The sequence below is a fragment of the Microcaecilia unicolor genome, chromosome 1, assembly GCF_901765095.1.
Source record: "Microcaecilia unicolor chromosome 1, aMicUni1.1, whole genome shotgun sequence".
Taxonomy (NCBI): domain Eukaryota; kingdom Metazoa; phylum Chordata; class Amphibia; order Gymnophiona; family Siphonopidae; genus Microcaecilia; species Microcaecilia unicolor.
The window spans coordinates 96,302,662-96,326,604 of NC_044031.1; the positions used below are offsets into that span (position 1 = coordinate 96,302,662).

A 23,943-nucleotide genomic window follows, 5' to 3' on the forward strand; every position below is an offset into this window, starting at 1 on the left:
GTAAGGTAAGGTGAGAAATGTGTTTTTGATGAACCTGAGTGGTTTAAGGAATGATTTGTTTCATTCAGGATGTCTTTTGTAGGCTTTGTTGAAGAGATGTGTCTTCAACGATTTGCGAAAGTTTGTTAGATTGTCCATGGTTTTCAGGGTCATGGGTAATACGTTCCATATCTGTGTGCTTTTGTACGCAAAAGTAGTGGCATATGACTGTTTGTATTTAATTCCTTTACAGCTGGGGAAGTTCAGATTGAGGAATTTGCGGGCTGATCTTTTGGCGTTTCTGGGCGGTAAGTCCACTAGGTTTAACATATAGAGTGGGGCATCTGCGTGGATGATTTTGTGAACTGTTGTGCAGATCTTGAACTCAATTCGTTCCTTGAGCGGGAGACAGTGCAGTTTCTCTCTCAGGGGCTTTGCACTTTCGTATTTAGTTTTTCCAAAAATGAGTCTGGCTGCGGTGTTCTGGGCTGTTTGGAGTTTTTTAATGGTCTGTTCTTTACAGCCTGCGTACAGGGTGTTACAATAGTCCAAGTGACTTATCACTAATGACTGTACAAGTGTGCGGAAGATGTTCCTTGGGAAAAAAGGTTTTATTCTTTTGAGTTTCCACATCGAGTAGAACATTTTTTTCGTTGTATTCTTCACATGGGTATCGAGTGTGAGGTTTCGATCAAAAGTGACTCTGAGAATTTTCAGATTTTCTGAAATAGGAAGTGTGCAGTATGGTGTGGTTACGGTAGGGTGTTTGTTTGTGTTATATTGGGAAGTGAGAACTAGACATTGAGTTTTTTCTGCGTTAAGTTTTAACTGGAATGAGTCTGCCCAAGAATGCATGATTTGGAGTCTCTTGTTGATCTCGTTGGTTATTTCGTTTAAGTCACTTTTGAACGGGATGTAGATCGTGACATCATCAGCATATATGTAGGGGTTAAGGTTTTGATTGGCTGTCTTGTCATATATATCTTATTCTACCTTATGTTAGTTTTGTAAGCTGCTCAGATAATTGTGTTTGGGTGGGATAATAAATCCTGAATAAACTTGGAACAAAATAATCACAATCATGAGCCCCACCTTTAACCTAGATTATGTATCTGCAGGGCAGGATTTACCAAGTAATTACAATAAAATGTACTTGTTTCAAGGTTGTCATTTTTACCTTCTGTAGAGCGAAGATACTTACCTGTAGCAGGTATTCTCCAAGGATAGCAGGCCATTTATTCTCACATGTGGATGACATCATCCACATCGCCCAGTGTGGTGGTTAAATAAAGCTAATATAACTTTAAGAGCACGTGCATTGTCCCCACCACACATGCATGAGTGCCTTCCCGCCTGCCTTGAGAGCGTGGGACCAGCAGTACAATAACATAACAACTCCAAGGGGAGGTGGGAAGGTATGTGAGAATAAATGGCCTGCTGTCCTCAGAGAATACCTGATACAGATAAGTATCTTCACTTTCTCTGAGGACAAGCAGGCCATATTCTCATAGGTGGGAATCCCTAGCTACCAGGCTCACTGAAAACAACCACCATAGGTCAATTGGACCTCGCAACGGCGAGGGCAGAATAGCAATTAACCTGAAACTGTATACAACTGTGTGAGAGTGCAGCCTGGAACAGAGCACAATGGGCCTAGGGAGGTGGAGTTGAATTCTAGACCCCAAATAAGTTCTGCAGAACTGTTTGTCCAAATCGACTATCACTTCAGGTATCCTACTCAAGGCAGTAGTGAGATGTGAATATGTGGTCTGGAGACCACATTGCAGTCTTGAAAATTTCTTCTATGGAGGCTGACCGCAAGTGAGCTACCAACACCACCATGGCTCTGACATTATGAGCATTTACATGACCCTGAAGAGTCAGCCCAGCCTGGGCATAAGTGAATGAAATGCAATCTGCCAGCCAACTGGAAATTGTGCATGTCCTGACGGCAACCCCCATCCTGTTGGGATCAAAACAAACAAAAAGCTGGGTGGACTGTCTGTTGGGCCTAGTCCGCTCCAAAATAAAAGGCCAACGCTTGCTTGCAGTCCAAGTTGTGCAGTGCACTTTCACAAGGATGGGCATGAGGTTTGGGAAAGAATGTTAGAAGAACAATCGACTGGTTCAGATGGAACTTCAACAAAACCTTAGGCAGGAACTTAGGGTGCATGCAGAGAACTATTCTGTTATGAAGAAATTTTGTGTAAGGTAGATTTGCCACTAAGGCCTGAAGCTCACCAACCCTGTGAGCTGAAGTAACAGCCACCGAAAACAGGATCTTCCCGGTCAAATACTTCAGATGATAGGAATCCAGAAGTTCAAATGGAGCTTTCATCAGCTGGGCGAGGACGACGTTGAGGTCCCATGACACAGGCGGAGGTATGAGAGGGAGCTTTGTCAAAAGCAAACCTCTCATGAAGCGAACAACTAAAGGCTGTCCAGATATGGGCCTACCCTCTACAAGGTGATGGTAAGCACTAATCACACTAAGGTGAACCCTTATAGAGTTGGTCTTGAGACCAGATTCAGAAAGATGAAGAAAGTATTCAAGCAGGGTCTGTATAGGGCAAGAAATTGGATCTAGGGCCTTTCCCTCACACCAGACGGCAAACCTCCTCCATTTGAAAGATTAACACTTCTTAGTGGAATCTTTCCTGGAAGCCAACAAGATTTTGGAGACGCCCTCAGGAAGATGCAAGGAGTACCAGAATAGATGACGGAGACAAGAACCCCTCCTGATACTGGCAGAGACCCAATGGGCCTTTGCCAGTCAGCAACATCAAGAAGGTATCTATAAAGCTGAGTGGGCATGGAACTTGCTCCACCAGGGAAAGGTCTGTGGACCAAGTTTTGGGGGCCCACACTAGCCCCTGAGGCAGGAGGGAATAAAGAGGAAAAAAAAGTGTGTGTGTGTGGGGGGGGAGGGGGGGGTCTCATATAAAAAAGTAGTAGTAGTTGTAGTATTGTAGTAGTATTCACCCCTACTCCTACCAGGCAGCCACACCAAGTGGCAGCCTGTAGGCTAAGACTCAGGGTTGCAGAGGGTTGGGCTCCTTGGAGCTAAGCCAGGGTAAAGGTCCATGGACCAATCCCTGAGAGCCAATACCAGCCAAGTGACTCTACCTCTGAAGTCGCAGACCTTAGTCTGTACCTAGGAAAGTCAGCGGTGAACAAAAGCAGATCAGACTAAGTAATATGAACTCCAAACAACCTTTTATTCTGAAATAAAAACCAAACAAGAACAACACTGGCCGCGTTTTGCCCATGCAAGAGCTGTATCAGGGGCTAGAAAATATCAAGTAGTGTTCAGTACACACCCCACCACCTTGATAGTACAGCTCAGTCCAGAATATAGCAGCAGTTGTTACTGTGATGACTACAGGAAAGCAATGAGAGGCTCTTTTATGCATGTAACTTATAGAATACTGTAAGTTTTGCGCATCACTACTGCATTTAGACTAGCCTAAATTAGATAACAGATTTACGCTAGTTTTTGATAATAGAACCTAGGCACCTTGGGGGTGGAAGAATAGCCTAATTATTAGAGCAACAAGCAACAAATCCTGTTTCATGAAAAATGAAACGGGCCCTAGGAAGGCTCTCCTCTAAGCGATTTCTCCCACCTGCCCTCCCCTCCATGTCCAGCAATTCTTCCCTCCCCTCCGGGTCCCACGATTCTGGCCTCCCTCCATGTTCAGCGATTCTCCTCTAGCCTCCCCTCCGTGTCCAGCGATTCTCCCCTCCCATCCATAGCCGGTGACTCTGTCCTTCCTGCCGCCCTACCTTTAAGCCGTTCATCTTACCTCCGTTTGCAGCTGTGGCAGGCTGGGCTTGCGTCGCCTCCAGCCTTCCCTTGCCTTCTCTCTCAGTGTGCCGCCTTCCTCTGATGTCATTTTGTCTTTAAGCGAGGGTGGGACACGAAGGGAACGCTGGAGGCGAGCTGACGTCAGCATGCTGTTACGGACCCAGCCAGCCATCCAGGGAAGCAGAGTTACAAATTATTATATAGAGATAGGCTGGGAACCAGAGTGCCCACGTCCAAATCCCACAGTGGTTTCTTGTTGCAATTCCTCAAAGTTTCTGATCCTGTCTCCCCTCATCAGGTCCCGAAAGTTTGAGAGACCCGAGCGGTCCCACCTCCGAAAGACCCTATTATCCCTCCCTGCTCCAAATCTCGGCTCCCAACAAATACCCGCTCTAGTAGATACCCCCTCTCCTTGTCCCCATTGGCGCCTAAACTCTTCCCAGACCTGCAGTAGGTGCTTAAAGAATGGGTTATCCACCCCCTTCAGCCTGTCCCCCATTCCTTCTGAAGTCCATAGTAGTGAGTTTAACCGCCGCCCTGGAAAATACTCCTGTTCCACCTGGGCCACTGGTTTTAAATGATCCCGTTCCCACTCCAATATCATTTTAACTTGCGCCGCCTGATAGTACCATTCTAGCTTCGGTACTGCTCTTCCCCCTCTGTCTACTTCCCCCCACAACACTTTCCCTGCTAACCGGGGGTGCTTCCCCTCCCAAACGAACCGCAGAATCTGACGTTGTAGCCGCCGCAGCGTCCCCTTGGGCACTGCCACCGGCAGGCACTGGAACAAAAACAATAGCTTTGGTAGGGTATTCATTTTAATGACCGCAATACGCCCCCACCAGGACAGCCAAATTCCCTTCCAGTGAGATAATTCCGTTTGAATGCGGTCGAATAGTTTCCCATAATTAAGAGCAAAAAGTTGGTTTAAATCTTTGGGAATAAAAACCCCCAAGTATCTAATATAATTTTTTGACCATTTAAAGGCAAACTTACTTAACAAACTATTTTCCTCTTCCTGTGACACCGAGATCCCCAAGACTTCACATTTGTCCATGTTAACCCGCAAACCAGCATACCTTCCAAACTCCCTCAGCATCTCCTCCACCACCTCAAGTGTCCTTCCTGGGTGCGTCACATAAAGTAACAGATCGTCAGCGTATAAAGCCACACGATGCTCCTTCTTTCCCGCTCTAATGCCCCTAAACTCAGGATGAGTGCGTATCATCTCGGCCAAAGGTTCTACATAGATAGCAAACAGTAGTGGCGACAGGGGGCAGCCCTGCCTGGTTCCCCTTTCTATCTTGAAAAATGGTGTATACCGGCCATTGACCTGCACACAGGCCACTGGGGCTCTATAGAGAGCTGCTATCCACCTACTAAAGTTTTCTCCAATACCCATACGCCGCATCACTTCCCTCAAAAATTCCCACTCAACCCTGTCAAACGCTTTTTCAGCGTCTATCGCCAGCATCAGGGCTCCCGGGTGCCGCTGTTGTGCTTCCCACTGTAAATGCAGGGTACGTCGTACATTATCCCCCACTTGTCGGCCCGGTATAAACCCCGACTGATCCTCCCCTATGAGACCCGGTAAGACCCGCCCCAATCTGTTTGCCAGCACCTTAGCTACTATCTTGGCGTCCACATTCAGCAGAGAAATAGGACGATATGACCCGTAGTTAGTGGGATCCTTACCTGGTTTCAATAACAGAGAGATCCCTGCCGCCATCATTGAGGTCGCCAGCTCTCCTCCCTCCATTACCCCATTCCCTAGGCGAACCAGCTGTGGCCCTAGTTCTTCTACATAACATTTAAAGAACCGCGCAGTGAAGCCGTCCAGCCCCGGAGCCTTACCGTTAGGAAGGTTCTTAATTACCCCCTTCACCTCCCCCCACCGGATCGGCTCCTCCAATCGCGCTTGTACCGCTGTATCTAGATGGCCCAACTGTATCTGATCCAAAAATGCCCCCACTCCTCCCTTATCTATATCCCTCTCTGCTGTATACAATTGTTCATAAAACAGTCTGAAGCTTTCTGCTATATCTTTATCATCATAATACCACCCACCTTTACCGTCTTTCAATTTTTGGATAAGTGCCTTGACCCTCCTCGCTCGCAACCTACGCGCCAGGAGCCCACTTGATTTATTCGCAAATTCGAAAGTTCTCTGCTTTAACTTAGTTTGCATGTACTCCATATCTATCATTTGCAGTTGTGCCAGATCTCCCCGCACCTTTTTGAGCTCCTCCCCTAACTTATTGGTGGGCCGTCTTTTATGTTGCTTCTCCAGCTGCCCAAGGCGTGTAAGTAATTCCAGGGATTTTCGTCCCCTCTCCCTTTTTGTCCGAGCCCCCCATTTAATGAAGACTCCCCTCACCACAGCTTTCATAGCATCCCATAGGCACCCATCTGTTACCTCCCCATTATCATTAAGCTGATAAAATTCCTTTATAGCTCCCCTTACCTCTTCTCTCACTATTTCATCTCCCAATAATGTTTCATTTAATTTCCAATGTCCTCCCCTCCTTCTACCCTCCAACCCCTTCAGCCTTATCCAGACCGCCGCATGGTCGGAGATCTGACATGGCTCTATCTCTGCCACTTCTAACAGATGCCAATTATTGCGATGTACCCAAATGCTATCTAATCGAGCATATGATTGGGCGGCATGTGAATAATGTGTATAATTTCTTTGAGTTCCATGCAACAACCTCCATCCATCTACCACTTCACACCCCTTCAAGAAAGATAGTAATGCTTTGCGCCCCGATCTCCCTGTCCCACTCCTCCCCTTGGAGTGATCCAAGTCCACATCTGGGGCTATATTAAAATCACCACCTATTATTACTTGACCTTTAAGAAAACTATGGATTTCTTCTTTCAGCAAATCAAAAAACTGCTTCTGACCGTCATTTGGGGCATAAATATTGACAACTGTAACTTCTTTGTCCTGTAGGAGCCCCCTAAAGCCCACACAACGACCACTTGAGTCTCGAAACTCCTCCTGTATGCGCAACCCACAGGTGTGCCGCACCAAAATAGCCACCCCTCCAGCCCTTCTAGGTTCCCGTCCCTGGTGTGTCAAAGTGATCCTATAGGATCTATGCCTCAACAAGTGCACATCTCTCGGTCTGAGATGCGTCTCTTGTAACAGTATCACATCCCACTTTAGCCTGTTCAGCTCTTTAAATACTCGACATCTCTTCCCTTGATGGTTGAGACCATTTATGTTCCACGACCCCACTGTTAATCCTGCCCTCCCCCGATCCACCCTCCCTTCCCCCCCTCCCTTTGCTGATCCCTGAATCGAAAGACCAGCCATGGTAGGAAATTGAACGCACTAAACCAGAGCTTTGGTCTCCTAAATCCTTCCAAAAACTCCCCTTATTCCCCATCCCTCCCGGGTCACATACCCTCCCGTTTGCCCTCCCATTTTCCCAAATCCTCATTTTAGCTACCTCTTCCGCTAAGAGAGAGGTGCACTTCTACCCTCCCACCTCCTGCCCTCTTGCTTACAACAACATTAAACAGTCTTTAAGGTCTATTGTCTCAATCCGGGGCTCAGGCCCAACTTGGCGGTCTTCACTGTACCAGACCACACATTAAGCCTGGATACCCCAGATCTCTAACAACCTCCTCTCCAAGCACCTCTCCATCCATTGGCTCTAATTCTAATCTTTAACAGTTAACTCAAATAGTAGTCTGCTGAAAAATCTCCATCTCCGTCACATGTTTATCATTCCTCATGTGTTAGCAGACCAAGCTGGTTCCTCCTCCCCATGCCGCCGATCTGAAATCCCCAGGCAGGCACTGGGTCCACAACATGAAATAGTTCAAGACGCTTGTTTATCTTTATTCTTTCCTCTCCCGACCGCCACCTGCCAGGCAGAGTCCCGCCTAGGAGCAGCCGGATCTCGCTGGTCCAGATTCTGTGGTGGGACATCTTTGCAGCCCAAAGCTCTCAAAACCGACCACGCTTCCTCAGGTGTTACAACCTTCCGTGACTTCCCATCCACTGTAATCCACACCGCGAAGGGGAACAGCCATCTATAACGGATCTCCTTGGAATGCATAAACCTGGTAACATCTTTAAAAGTTCCACGTTTCAGCAATGTAGCGCGGGCCAAATCTTGAAAGACTTCAATTTTATAGTTTTTCCAAATAATTTCCTTGCTCGCTCTGGCCTGACGCAAAATCCGTTCCTTTATAGGATAATCAAGGAAACATGCCACGATGTCTCGGGGCTGAGGGTCTTTACGTGGCCCTAATGCTCTATGCGCCCGTTGTAACTGTATTTCAGGGGGTTGGGCCTCCGAGCCAGGCGCCAGTATATGTTGACAGAGCTCCTTTATTACCACTTCACTGTTAGCAAAGATATCCAGTTCAGGAATGCCCTTGAATCTGAGATTGTTACGCCTGGACCTGTTCTCCAGGTCTTCGACTTGATCTCTGAGTTGGTTTAATTCGCCATGATCTTCTGTCCCCTTCCTTCTCATAGTATCCACCTCGGATTGCAGGGCTACCAGCCCCTCCTCCACCTCTGCCCACGCGGGACCCCAGTTCGTGAATCTCTGCTCTTATTTCTTTAAGCGCGTTTTGGACATCCAATCTGATCCCTGCAAAGTCCGCTTTTAAATCCTGTAATATCCACGCCACATCCGACTGCAACATGCTACTAGCTGCCACCTCCTCTTCGCTCCCTACCGCTGTCTCCGGCAAGGAGCGCTCCGCCGCCATCTTGGCTCCTCGCAGCTCCGGCCCCGCTTTCACTTCTCTTGCTTTTTCGCGGTGTTCCGGGGTGAAGCGAAAACGCTCCAGCGTCTTTTAGGTGGCATAACCCAGGGAGACACTCTCCCTCACTCTCGAACTTCCACTCGGTGTCAGGGTAAGTTTTTAAAGCGCCGTTTCTTATCCGCTCCGGCGGAGCTCCTCAGTTAGAGACCTCCACTTTGGTGCGTGACGTCATTTCCCCTCCCACAGTGGTTTCTTGTGGCCTTGGGCAAGCCATTCAACTTTCTGTTGCCTTGGTGGCCCACTACCAAGCAAACACGGATAGCAGTCCCTGTAAGCTGTTCAAAGCTTGGTGCATGTGCACAGAGGAGGGAGAAAGGCAACCTGGTTTCATTATAAAATAGATTCTTACCATATGGTCAGGGTATCTAAATAGAGGCATCCACATCCAGTTATAGAACTGCCCCCCTCTAAAACCTACTCCAAGGAAAGGAGTGCCTTACAGAAAGATGAAAACATCTGGAAACAAAGCTACCCCCAAGTGCCCTAAATATTTTGGGTTCATACTTTAATTTTGAAAGAGTCTTATTTGAGAAGACATTATCCCTATTCAGAAAAGCCATTTAAAGAAAGAAAAGAGATCAAAGTCCTTTTTGCTCAGGAATCCTTAGATACAACAATCATGCCAGAAGTTACTTAGGCTTATGATCAGAAACCGTTTGGCCTTGATCTGATTAATCAGTTAAACACCTTCGTCCCACCAGCTTCCTCTCTGATACATTTATGTCCCTCAAAATTCCACGCCACCTACGTCACCATCGCCACCCATACCTCTTCCAGACACGACGGGTCACGGGGGCTGGCCGGGATTGGGGGGATAAGAAGGTGGGCGTGCCTTGCCGCCACGCCGCCGCTTTTCCCCGGCGCGCTGACGTCACTGTACAGGAATTCGTTTCCTGCGGCGTGGGCGCGCACGGGTGGAAGGGGGGAGGAGCGTGAGATCTGAGCGGCGAGGGGAAAGTGATGTGAGTGCGGTGCCGCTCCAGTTTATCCCGTTTCTTAAGGTAAGAGCGAGATCCCCAGCGTTAGCCACCCTGAGTAGCTTGGCAGTAATGGTCCTTGCCCTATTCGCTTGTGTCCTTGATTTGCGCCCCCCCTCCTTATCCCCCCAGCCGCCAGGGCTCCCCGGGTGCGGCCTCCTCCCGTTCCCTCGGCTCTGGGACACGCCCGAGCTAGAGGGCTGTTTCCAACCACCCCCCCCCCCCCCGTCTCGCGGAGTGGGTTGGGGCGGGGGTCCCGGTCCGCAGAGCCATGGACTTTAATGGAGTGGCTGTCCTGTTCCCTGGTGGTCTGCGTAGACTGTGCCAGCTCAAGGCGGTGAATCTGTGGTGGTAGCCTGGGGCGCGCCCTGTAGAGTGTTTCCAGTGTGCTGGAAGTGCCACAGAGGAATCATTGAGTCCCTGCATGTGAACTAAATAGAGAAAATATGTCTCTCCACAGGGCTGCATACTTTTAGTGGAGCTCTAAGGAGTCTCTGTAGAAAAGGATTTTCCACATTGACAGAAACGGGGAAACTTTAATACATTAGGCCCTAGAAATAAGTGGTAATACGTGTTTTTTTTTTTAAAGTGCCCCCAACGCTGAAAATGAATATCCGCTAAATGAGCTTGATGATGAGGTTACAGTGGCCAAAACTGGCAGGCTACTGAAGTCATGGTAATTATTCCAGGAATAGCGATGGCCTTACTGCTCAGGGCAGAAATAAAGTGTATTGGCTGCTGATTTGGAATTTATATTTTTGGATGGGCTACAGGTTCTTTTGTTTGAGTAATGTGGTGAAAGGATCACTGCTTACCCTGGGATTGGTAATATGGAATATTGCTACTATTTGGGTTTCTGCCAGGTACTTGTGACATGGATTGGCTACTGTTGGGAAACAGGATACTGGACTACATGGACCATTGATCTGACCCAGTATGGCTATTCTTATGTCCTTATAGCAGCTGCTAGCATAACTTGACATCTCGAAGCGCGGTAAAATTAAAGTGCATGATATACTTTGATACTGTGTACCGTAAGGTAGGAGATAACACTTACCCTTTCTGGCAAACTTATTTCAGTTCTTAAGTGTGTATAGGAGGCTTTGACAAATATATTTCTGTGTCTAGAAACCATAGTCGTTGTTCCTCCCATGTCTTTGTTGAAAAATTATGAGGAGGTGGAGTTCTTGCCTGTCTGATGAAACTACTTAGGGGCTCTATTACTAAACTGTGCTAGAATTTCCACTAACAGGCCAGTGCTGTAATACAAGATCCTCGGGTACAAACTGAGAGTGGTGGCTGCCTGGTATGCCTTCCTGGTGGGAGATGGTGGAGACAAAAAGTGAAGGAATTAGAAAATGTGTGGATAAATGCAGAGAATTTCAATATAGAAAGAGGTTGAAGAGCAAATCAAAATAAAATTTAAATGACCTTATTGCTGTTGAGGTGTTATGGCTTTGATGGCAACTCCAGTAGTTGGTAGGTAGACCTCTAAGGTCTGTGTCCTGAAAACGGTAAAAAGACAGCTCAGTCAAGCATGTGTATTTTGTCACACTCATACCTTATGCTAAGATTGCAGGTGCTGTGTATCTCATTGGGAGAGATCCATTTTTGGACTATTGGCATAGTGTTATATTGTATCACAAGGCTCCATTTGTGTATATGGAGTTCACATGGTGGCAAATTGCAGACTGCCCTGTTTGTGATTCAAGTGTTTAATCACGAGTGTAAGCTGCATAGAATAGAAGCTACACAAGTGTTTAGGGGTGAAGAAATGTATGCTCCTGGAGGAAGGGGTTAGGGTTTGTTGAGCAGATTGGATGGGCAGGTATTTTATCTGCTGTCACTTACTGTATAAGCCCTCCAGTAATGGGGAAATATCTAATGTATCCGAATGCAACCTACAGTGAATTACTGAGAAAAGCATGAGCAAAGCTAAATCCAGATCTCTTCCATTATTAGCCAAGTAGGCCAGGGAAAGCCAGACTTGTTATGGGCATAAACAAAAAGTTAATGGCCTTGGGGTCTTGCCAGATGCTTGTTTTTTGATTGTTTTGATTTTCTATTGTAAACTGCTAGAAACTGTTTTGATATGCAGTGTATTGCACTTGCAGTGAATCCATGTCATTGCAGACACGACTAGAATTGAAGGACCTTTGTTGTAATCTTGTGAGTTCCTGCAATTTGGACAGATCACAGGATTGAAATTTTAAATAACTTAGTTGGAACCTATTCCTATCAATATTGATGGGAGTGGATGTGGGATATAACCCTTCCCTTAAAATGGGTGAGGGAATTATAATCTTTAAAATCAGAGGTTTCTGTTTGGGATCATATATTTGAGAAGCATCCCATTCTATATGATGTATGTTCTGTTCTCTATGCTTGTATTTTTCTCGTATTTGTAATGTTGATTTAAGCTTCAAATAAAAGGACCTCTAAATTAAAAAAAAAAATGTGTGGGAGAAAAGGTGAGATTTGGAAATAAGTCTTCCAAGAAAACTTATGACGGTAGTATCCTTTTGCTTAGAAAAACTAGAACATAAAGTAATTGGATGGCCTTTCTAATATCCTTGATTGGGGGTGGGGGATGAAATCTTAAATATAATTATTCTTTAGTGGTTGTACGTACTAAAAACATTAGCACTCTCCTCAAGATACAAGTGTTGGATGGTGTTAAATCAGCTTTTATTGAAGGAAGGAAAGGCCTGAATAAAACTGCAGTGTCGTATGTATCTTAGGAAAAATGGGGAGGATGACCCTAAGTACATAAGTAATGCCACACTGGGAAAAGACCAGGGGTACATCGAGCCCAGCATCCTGTCCACGACAGCGGCCAATCCAGGCCAAGGGCACCTGGCGAACTTCCCAAACGTACAAAAATTCTATACATGTTATTCCTGGAATTGTGGATTTTCCCCAAGTTCATTTAGTAGTGGTTTATGGATTTGTTCTTTAGGAAACCGTCTAACCCCTTTTAAAACTCTGCTAAGCTAACCGCCTTCACCACGTTTTCCGGCAATGAATTCCAGAGTTTAATTATGCGTTGGGTGAAGAAAACATTTCTCCGATTTGTTTTAAATTTACTACACTGTAGTTTCATCGAATGCCCCCTAGTTCTAGTATTTTTGGAAAGCGTGAACAGACGCTTCACATCCACCTGTTCCACTCCACTCATTATTTTATATACCTCTATCATGTCTCCCCTCAGTCGTCTCTTCTCCAAGCTGAAAAGCCCTAGCCTCCTTAGTCTTTCTTCATAGGGAAGTCGTCCCATCCCTGCTATCATTTTAGTAGCCCTTCACTGCACCTTTTCCAATTCTACTATATCTTTCTTGAGATGTGGCGACCAGAATTGAACACAATACTCAAGGTGCGGTCGCACCATGGAGCGATACAATGGCATTATAACATCCTCACACCTGTTTTCCATACCTTTCCTAATAATACCCAACATTCTATTCGCTTTCCTAGCCGCAGCAGCACGCTGAGCAGAAGGTTTCAGTGTATTATCAACGTCGACACCCAGATCCCTTTCTTGGTCTGTAACTCCTAACGTGGAACCTTGCATGACGTAGCTATAATTCGGGTTCTTTTTCCCCACATGCATCACCTTGCACTTGCTTACATTAAATGTCACCTACCATTTAGCTGCCCAGTCTCCCAGTCTCATAAGGTCCTTCTGTAATTTTTCACAATCCTGTCTTTGAATAACTTTGTATCAGCAAATTTAATTACCTCGCTAGTTACTCCCATCTCTAAATCATTTATAAATATATTAAAAAGCAGCGGTCCCAGCACAGACCCCTGAGGAACCTCACTAACTACCCTTCTCCATTGTGAATACTGCCCATTTAACCCCACTCTCTGTTTCCTATCCTTCAACCAGTTTTTAATCCACAATAGGACATTTCCTCCTATCCCATGACCCTCCAATTTCCTCTGTAGCCTTTCATGAGGTACCTTGTCAAACGCCCTTTGAAAATCTAGATACACGATATCAACCGGCTCCCCTTTGTCCACATGTTTGTTTACTCCTTCAAAGAATTGAAGCAAATTGGTCAGGCAAGATTTGCCCACACAAAAGCCGTGCTGACTTGGTCTCAGTAATCTATGTCCTTGCATGTGCTCTGTAATTTTGTTTTTGATAATAGCCTCTACCATTTTCCCCAGCACCGACATCAGACTCGCCGATCTATAATTTCCCAGATCTCCCCTGGAACCTTTTTTAAAAATGGGCGTTACATTAGCCACCTTCCGGTACAACGCTCGATTTTAAGGATAAATTGCATATTACTAACAGTAGCTCTTTTTTCAGTTCTATCAGTACTCTAGGATGAATACCATCTGGTCCAGGAGATTTGCTACTCTTCAGTTTGCTGAACTGCCCCATTACGTCCTCCAGGTTTACCGTGAAGTCAGTAAGTTTCTCCGACTCGTCCGCTTGAAATACCATTTCCGACACCGGTATCCCACCCAAATCTTCCTCGGTGAAGACCGAAGCAAAGAATTCATTCAATCTCTTTGCTACGTCTTTATCTTTCTTGATCGCCCCTTTCACCCCTCTGTCATCCAGCGGCCCAACCGATTCTTTTGCCGGCTTCCTGCTTTTAATATACCGAAAAAAATTTTTGCTATGTTTTTTTGCCTCTAATGCTATCTTTTTTTTCATAATCCCTCTTGGCCTTCTTTATCTGTGCCTTGCATTTGCTTTGACACTCCTTATGTTGCTTCTTGTTATTTTCAGACGGTTCCTTCTTCCATTTTCTGAAGGCGTTTCTTTTAGCCCTAATAGCTTCCTTCACCTCACTTTTCAACCACGCCGGCTGTCTTTTGGACTTCCGTCTTTCTTTTCTAATTCGCTGAATATGTTTGGTCTGGGCCTCCAAGATGGTATTTTTGAACAGTGTCCATGCCTGTTGTACAGTTTTTACACTCTCAGTTGCCTCCCTAAGTTTTTTTTTTTTTTTTTTTAACCGTTCTCATTTTATCATAGTCTCCTTTTTTAAAGTTAAACGCTAAAGTATTTGACTTCCTGTGTATAGTTACTTCAAGGTTGATGACAAAACTGATCATATTATGATCACTGTTATCAAGCGGCCCCCGTGCCATAACGTCCCTCACCAGATCATGCGCTCCACTAAGGACCAAGTCTAGAATTTTTCCTTCTCTCGTCGGCTCCTGCACCAGCTGCTCCATAAAGCTGTCCTTGATTTCATCAAGGAATTGTACCTCTCTAGCATGTCCCGATGTTACATTTACCCAGTCTATATTTGGATAATTGAAGTCACCCATTATTATCACATTGCCCATTTTGTTTGCGTCTCTGATTTCTTTTATCATTTCTGCGTCTACCTGCTCATCCTGGCGAGGCGGACGGTAGTACACTCTTATCACCGTCCTTTTCCCTTTTAAACATGGAATTTCAACCCACAATGATTCAAAGGTGTGATTTGTGTTCTGCTGAATTTGTAATCTATTTGAGTCAAGGCTCTCGTTAATATACCATGCTTACCCCTCCACCAGTCCGGTCCACCCTATCACTACGATATACTTTGTACCTCGGTATGACAGTGTTCCTCCTGGATATTGGAGAATGCCATATAGGAGATTAGCTTAGGGGTGCTGCAGTCTGTGCCCGTCTATGTTGGGGGAAACATCTTGTTTAAACCATTGGGAGTGGCCTGTGTTTTCCATGTCAAGGCTTCTAAGTTGCCTGTGGTAATTAAGAACAGTGTAGTAATTAAATCCCTATGGCAAATGTGGAAATTGACCACCTTTGATTTATATATCAATGAAGGGGTAACACCATGGTTGTTATAGCAAGGAAGTATGGATTTCTGGTAGGCACAACCAGTTAAGCACATAAAGCGGGCCAGGAAGGGCCTAAATAGATTCCACGTGGTGGATTGAAGATGGGAAAATACTGCTTTTTAAAATCCTAAAACCAAAATATTGGTAGTCTAATAAGGATTTCCTGGCCTGTTTACAGGTTCATGTTATGTGCACACACTGAGGACCCAAGATTGAGATGGGAAAAAGAGTTTTAAAGAGTTTAGTATTGGATTGTGGAAAGGGAAGGAGTTTCTCAGTATTGTATAGAGGGTTTGGTACGATTACCCCTCCCCCCCCCCCCCCCCCCCCCCCCGACTGTGTAAAGTGGGTTGAAAGTTGGGCCCAGGAATTAGGAATTTCAGTAACAAAAGATATGCCTGTCCAGGTTTTCAGGGCCCATCCCTAAGATGATGATAAATATAGGCTTGCAGAAACAACAGTACAGAATTTTAAGGGCTTATATATCGCTTAGCCATGCAATATGGATAAAAAATACCCAGTGATGGCTTGGTGATGTATTCTCTTAAACATTTCACCATATGAATGGCTAAAATGTTATTTGGGATGCACCAAACTTGAAAACATGCAAAATAATCCCAAAATATTCATGAACTTCACTTCTTGCCTCAGCGGCGTAACTCACTGGTGTCCAAGACTTGCAACAGCGAGAGTTTACAACGCTAGCCCCGTCATTAGCTTTGCAGAGAGAAAAGTATATGTGAAATCACTATCATAACTTAATCACTCATTTAATCTTGATGATTTTAACATTTAAATACTTTCATTTAATTTTTTAGAATGATAATCATCTGAATTATCATTCCACTGACAGGTCGGGGATATAACCCGACATGACTCATGTTTCACTGAACTAGCTGTTTCAAGGATAATCTCCTATTAATAAAACATCACACATTAGTGTTATACTAAAACAAGATTCTATATTTAAATTGTCCCCTATAATAAATGTCAGCTTAACCGATCAGTGTTTTTGATCTTGGTAAGATGGCGATCATGTTTTTCTGGTTATATTTAATTACGAAATGACAAAAGTAAGGTTTTAGTATAACACTAATATGTGATGTTTTATTAATAGAGGACTCTCCTCGAAACATCTAGTTCAGCGAAACATGAGTCATGTCTGATTATGTCCCCGACCTGGCAGTAGAATGATAATTCAGATGAGTATCGTTCTAAAAAATTAAATTAAAGTATTTAAACTTGTTAAGATTATATAAGTGATTACAGTGATGTCACATATACTTTTCTCTCTGCACAGCCAATGATGATGATGCTGTTGCAAGTCTTGGACACCAGTGAGTTATGCCGCTGAGGCAAGCAGTGAAGTTCATGGATATTTTGGGATTGTTATTTTGCATGTTTTCAAGTTCTGTTAAACATTTGCCATCTGTTTTGGAAATGTGGGGAAATTCAGATATTTGGAAAATTAAGTAAAAAGACAGCAGATATGCTGGAGTTGAATACTGCAATGAATGAGGATAATGATGATTTCTTGTTACTGGATTCCTGGAAGGAGGATGGCCATTGTGTAGAGAATATATTTTCTTATCAAAATTAATCTTGTTCAATGTGGTGGAGGTCTATCCCTCACCAGTTTAACACAGATAAACTTATGGTGCACCTCAGTGTTGATAGAAGCAGGAAAAGTTTACTCAAAATGATGGATGATATTCCAGAAGATCTGGGAACCACTGGAAATATTGCCATATTGGGCAAGGAGTCTGCTTTTAAATTGAGAAATTAATATCAGAAGGGGAAAAATGGAATACTTGCTGGCTTATTGCATTCCAATTCAACCAATGGTCTTCACTCACCATTTCAGAAATAGATAATAATCTACCACAATGGAGACCAATATAGACGATTTCAGACTTTATCTTCATAGGTTTTTGAGAAATTGGCTTTTTATCCAATGAGGGGGTTGGCACAGTTTGCTGCTGACTGAAAGTTGGGGCACCTTTTAGGCCTTAACTCTGTCATTAAGGGCCTCTTTTACAAAGCCATGCTAGCGATTTCCCGTGTGGCAAATGAGAGGAAGCCCATAGGAATTGAATGGGCTTCCTCTCATTTACCGCAGAGGAATTAATTCAGCTTTGTAAAAAAAAGCCTTAAATGTCCTACAGCTGTGACATTTGCACCACTTATTCAGAATTTTTGTACATTCAGAAACTCAGTGAGAGCTTGGTAAAAATGAAATTCTGACCAATGAGAATAACTGGACACAGGTCACATGATTACATTTGTTAGATTCCATATTGACTCTGTTCAACAGTGATTTGTTATACAATATTTTAGAAATCAGTGCACTAAATTTGCTTGACTGGTCTCTGGACAATTTCTTACTATAGTTAAATGTGATTTTTAAACTTTTTGGATCTGTAGTGACAATATGGCTGAGAAATCAGGATCTTACTCTGTTCGAATTCATTGTGGTGACAATTTTCACTAGAAGACTTACTACATTACATTACAGATGCTACATTATGCTATTATCACAAAAACGTTTACTTGATAAAGTATGAAGTCAAGCAGAAGTCATGTGCTGATCTGTTTTATTCATGCTACTGCAGTAAAGGGTGCTGCAAGAGCAGTATTCGTGGATCTAGTTAGGAACATTCTTACAGTAGTAGATGTCAACAAGAAATTAAACTTGGCCAGAAACTTTGTCCCAAGTGTTTAACAGCAGGTTCTTTGGGTGTCAAAGTATGGCATAGTATACTGCTTACAATGTCAACACAATATGTAATAGAACGTTTTAATTGACAGTGAAGGATATAAGCAAAGATGGAACATATAGATGGGTAAGAGAGTAAGAAGAGTTAGAAAGTAAGGTGTCTAGCCAGAGCTGATGCTGTGCGACCACTCACCTGCTGAGATAGAGAACATACTGGGGAATTTCCGGCAGCACATGACCATAGGGAGGCAAAAGATTGCTCTCTATCTCCACCTGCTGGTAGATGGACACAACCCACCAGTCTATGGATTGATCGGCTTGATGATAGGGAAGAAGAGTTAGAAAGTAAGGTGTCTAATTTAAAGAAAGTTGCAGATGAGGTCAGAGAGATGGTTAAATGTTATCTCGGCTAGGGTAGGAATGGATGAACATGTCCTGCTGCAATATGTACAGCCCATGCCACTCCTCGTGTGAGCGAGACTAACAAGTTAGTTACTTCTTCCATGGAGGCGAGAGGCGCTGTCAGGTCAGTGCAGGGGGCCCGGCACAGAGGGGGGAGGGAGCGGCAGCGAGGAGGGTAGCTGGAAATCTCGCCCGTTTTTACGGGCTTAACGGCTAGTATGAAATATTTAAACAGAATATGAATGGAATGGACAAGATTGGAATTTACTAAATTCTGTGAATTGTGACCACCATGGTGCATTACTGTTGGTGCTAAGCTAAAGAAGCTCATTTAGTCTGTTTGCCAGATTCACCAAAATGTCAAACTACTGTTGTCAGCCATCAGTGAAGCGAATTTAGATTACAAATCGCTGATGTTTTTAGTTGTATGTGATAAGTCACGAGACTCCACCCAGTCACTCACTCACACATACCCTCCCCCAGTCTCTCTCTCTCACACTGCTACCTGTTCCCTTCATGTCACAGATTGTCTTTGCGGAGGAAACAGCATGCTTTCTAGCCCCCGCTGTAATTCAGCTCTTGTGAAAACTGGAACCATGCAGTAGAAGTTCAGGTTGGTCTCTCAGTTTCAAGTCCCGTGAGACTCGCAAGTTTCCTGCAGTGCGCGACTCAAGCTTACATAGAGAGCCAATCATGGTGCTAGGAGTGTTAAAAAAAATAAACACTAAAATTTGGGAGGGGGGAGGATAAATCCTGGGTACCAGTGTGCAATTTCTGGCCACTATGACAATCTGGTGCCTGTGATTTGTTGAGCCCTGAGATTTGTTTTTTTTAAATATATATAACCAGGAAAAGATATCGCTCACAGGAAACCCAAGAGATTAATAGATGGCTGTTTCTTTATAGAGGTCCATATTATCCTTTACAAGCACATTCAGGGTAAGGTAAGCATAAGTTCAAAACTAACATCAACAAAATCACTTCTCATTAAGGGGCTCTTTTATGAAGGTGCTGGTTCCATGGTGGAAGGGGAGGGGATAGTCATACTGTGCAAAAAAAAAAAAATCCCCGCTGCTGTGCTAACCCCGCGACGTATCTCGTGGGTGCTCGTGACACATTGGTTGAGAACTGCTGTATTTGACCGGGGAGACTGTTTGTTTTACTCCCCATTAGGTGTGTGTCCCTTTTGGCTTTTTGAAGTTTGCAAGCAGATCTGTTACACACTGTTAAATAAAAGTAATGTGCTTTCATGCTTGTTATCACTGAAACAATATTTGGTTTGCTTAAATCTTCAGTCTCTGTTCAATCCTCTCTGTGATGTTGCATGTGAGAAACTGCTTTGCAAATAATAGAATTTCTTTTATCACTGCTTTGTAAGATCTTATATGTTTTTATTTTTTTTATATTTCTTTACTTTTTAAATCAAATTAAACAAAGCTGTTAGATTTGAACAGGTAATGCAGACAGGTAATAGTACAAGAAGATTATTTTCCCCTAGGGAAAATAAAATAAAAAGAAGAAAAAAAAGTTACTCTTCTTCAGACCACTTCAAATGGGGGATAGTCTACAGAGTTTAGAAGACTACAACAAAGGCAACTAAATATAGTGGTAATATGCATTGGCATGCAACCTATCATATTTTCAAATAATATTATCATCTAGACCAACGGTTGACCAATTTTCTTCATAGATATAAATGCCTTCAACTGTTCAGGTTGATAATTATATTTTAGACCCATATATTTAATAACACATTTACAGGGGTAATTAAGATAGAAAGAGGCCCCTAAAGATGTAACTACTGATCTCATTGCTAAGAACAGTTTCCTCCTTTCTTGGGTCTGCTTAGTAATATCAGGATAAATCCAAACTTTTTTACCCCTGAATAGAGCCTGCATTCTTTTAAAGTACATTCGCATTACCGCATCCAAATCTTGTTGGAAAATAAAGGAAGCAATTAATGTCGTTCTTTCAGAGTTCATGTTTAGAGTTATCTCTAGTAACTGGGAAATATTCAAACTTGACTCTTGATTTTCGTCTGGAATAGCTTGAAGAAGAGTTTCAGAAGACTTTTTAGTTGGGATGTAATACACTTTATTCAGTGGTGGCATAGTTTCTGGGGAAAAGTTTAAAACCTCCTGCAAATATGTTTTGAAGGCATCTAACGGATTAATTCCAAATTCCATCGGGAAATTCAAGAGTCTTAAATTGAACCTATCATTTCTAGCCTACGTTTAGTAGAGAGATTGTCTTTAACTATTGAGGCTGTAACATCCTGCTTAAGAACGAGATCATATATGTTTATAAAACACATTTCATTTTTTTACGTATTGATGATATATTATTTTAAATTGATTCGTATCCTTATTTGAAACTTTCTGTTTCTGTTCATTGCATGTGGAAGATACTTAGAACTATCACACTTTGATCCCTTTGGGCTAAAGATGTTTTTGTTAGTATTTTAGACTCATTGATGTTTTCATCTTTTTTAGTTGTGTCTGATTTGAATGATTGCAACTTCTGTTTATGTACTAGTTTTTACCCCTGACATAGTCTGTGGTTGAAATGTGGCCATGTCGGGTGATTATTTATTTGGATTTATTTACTGCTTTTTTGATGGAATTCACTCTCAAGGCAGTGTACAGTAAGAATAGATTAAACATGAGGAATAGGCAATTACAGCAGTAAAAGTATTAAATACAAAATATGGCATGGTCAGCCAGTCTCAAATACGCAAAGCAAGGTAGGGAACAGAGCCTGGTGCACTCATGCGATTCAGAGGAGGATCCAAGGTACTTTTCCTCAGATGAGTCTTATGGAATTCCCTCTGAACTCTCCCCCTGAAAGAATTCTCTGGAGAACCTTTCATTCCCCCTTTTGTCAAGGAAATGTCTGCGGCCATTCCATTTCCTTTGGAGGTGGAGAATGAATCCAGGGCCAAGATGCTCAAGGTCCTGGACTATACTCCTCCTAGGGAGGCAGTGACTGTCCCTCTCCATGAGGTACTCCAGGAAGTTCTCGTTCAGAATTGGGAGTCCTCTTTATCGGTCCCGGTCATGCCCAAGAAGATTGATATCATGTACTGGATCCACAGTGCACGTGGCTTTAAGCCTCAGTTGCCTCACAGTTCCATGGTGGTGGAATCTACTCTTAAGAGTCGGGAGTTCCAGAGACTGTGCCTCAGCGCCCCCAGGCAGAGAAGCTAGGACCTTGGATTCTTTTGGGAGGAAGATGTTCCAGGCCTCTATGCTCATGTCGCATATCCAGTCTTACCATCTCTTCACAAAAGCGTTGATTTGCGAGACTCGGTCTTCAAGATGCTTGACTTAGCTGACTCTCTCCACTAGGGCAGGCCAAGCAGTAGAAGGTGTGTTAAGTTCTTGGCCAGGGGCGCTTATGACACCTTTGATGTGGCATCCAGGATATCTGCCCAAAGAATAGCAATGCGCAGACTCTCATGGTTGCATGTTTCTGACTTGGAACAGTTGGTTCAGCAAAGGTTGGCGGATTTCCCATGACAGGGGGATAACCTTTTTGGACAGAAGGTTGAAGAGGTCGCAGACCAGATCAAGAAACATACTGATACCATCTCTTCTCTCTCCCGTCGGACACCTTCTGCATCTGCCTCCACATCTAGGAGGTCTTTTGGCAGGTCGAGGAGGGCTCCTTATTTCTCTCGGAGGCGTAGGTACGCCTCTTTTTCTCGCCAGCTCGTTCTTATCAACAGTGTGCGCTCAAGGCCCCTGCTGTTCCCCAGTCACTTGCTGGTTGGAGGGGGGGGAGGCTGAAGTTTTTTCACGAAAGGTGGCCCCTTGTAACTGATCGGTGGCTAACCCAAATAGTTTGTCTTGGATACTCCCTCAATTGGTATTGTAAACCACCAAATTGCCCACTGAGAGCTCTTGCCTTCAGCTCTCAACACAAGCAGTTACTTGTAGGAAAATGTGGGAGAGAGGTTCTGGAAGCCAAATTTAGGCTCTTGGGTAGAAAGCTCAAATCCAGAACCTCTAGGGTAGGATTTTCTGAAGTGCTACCCATTTCACATGCAGGGTCCAAGAGACAGGCAGAGCTCCGGAGTCTCAATGCGTGGATGAGACGATGGTGCAGGGAGGAGGGTTTTAGATTTGTTAGAAACTGGGGGAAGGCCGACAGTTGCTTAAAAGCGCATGGTTCGGGATAAGGTACCTTTCAAAGATATCACCAAAACAGGGAAGATAGGGTATCCTGATAGTGAGGTTGCAAAAGAGACCGTAGTAGATCAGGTGTCCTTCAAAAATAAAAACCAGACAAAAGATTGCAAATTAATACTGTCAGGTACTGAGCATGATGTAAATAGGAACAACAAACATAGTTTGAAATGTCTATATACGAATGCCAGAAGCTTAAGAAATAAGATGGAAGAGTTAGAATATATTGCACTAAATGAAAAATCTTTCTATATAAAAGGCAACCCCAACGTTCTGCGCCCGAGATATCCGGTGTGCACTGGAATGTCTGCACCGCCTTCGCGTCAAAACGTCATGACGTCTAGGGCCGAGCTATGACACTCAACGAGGGCCGAAACGGAAACGCCACAGCGAACAAGGCGAGTAGCTCCAAGGAACGGAGGGAGGGGGCCCCTTGCTAGCGCCCGTTTCATTCCGCTCAGAAACGGGCATTTTTTCCTAGTTAGATATAATAGACATCTCTGAGACTTGGTGGATGGAGGATAACCAGTGGGACACTGTCATAACGGGGTACAAATTATATCATAGTGATAGAGTGGATTGAATTGGTGGAGGGGTAGCATTGTATGTTAATGAGAGCTTTGAATCAAATAGATTGAAAATTCTGCAGGAAACAAAGCACATCTTGGAATCCCCGTGGATTGAAATTCCATGTGTAAAGGGGAAAAGGAGTGTACTACTGTCCACCTGGCCAGGATGAACAGACGGATGCAGAATTGTTAAAGGAAATTAGGGAAGCAAACAAACTGGGCAACACGATAATAATGGGTGATTTCAATTACCCCGATATTGACTGGGTAAATGTAACATCAGGACATGCTAGGGAGATGTAATTCCTTGATGAAATCAAGGACTGCTTTATGGAGCAGCTGGTACAGGAGCCGACAAGTGAAGGAAAAATTCTAGACCTAGTCCTTAGTGTAGCGCATGATCTGATGTGGGAGGTAATGGTGCTGGCGCCACTTGATGAGTGATCATAATATGATCAAATTTGATATTAGCTTTGAAGTAAGTATACACAGGAAATCCAATACATTAGCGTTTAGCTTTCAAAAAGGAGACTATGATAAAATGAGAAGAGGTGAAAAAAAAACTTAGAGGAGCGGCTTCGAGGGTAAAAAATTTACATCAGTTGTGGATGCTGTTCAAAACACCATCCTGGAAGCCCAGGCCAAATATATTCCGCGTATTAAAAAAGGAGGACGGAAGACCAAACGGCAGCCGGCA

At 43.9% G+C, this 23,943-nt stretch overlaps 1 protein-coding gene across 2 annotated transcripts in view; it reads left to right on the forward strand.

The window, feature by feature from the left end:
- The first annotated feature begins 9,485 nt into the window (after nt 1-9,485).
- Nucleotides 9,486-23,943, forward strand: part of ITGB1 (integrin subunit beta 1) — a 122,305-nt gene continuing 107,847 nt past the window's right edge. The window contains exon 1 of one of the 2 annotated variants that reach the window (XM_030199088.1): nt 9,486-9,582. The gene's annotated coding sequence lies outside the window, so the exon portion shown is untranslated. The remainder of the gene's footprint in view (nt 9,583-23,943) is intronic. The other variant, XM_030199097.1, reaches the window with a different exon arrangement.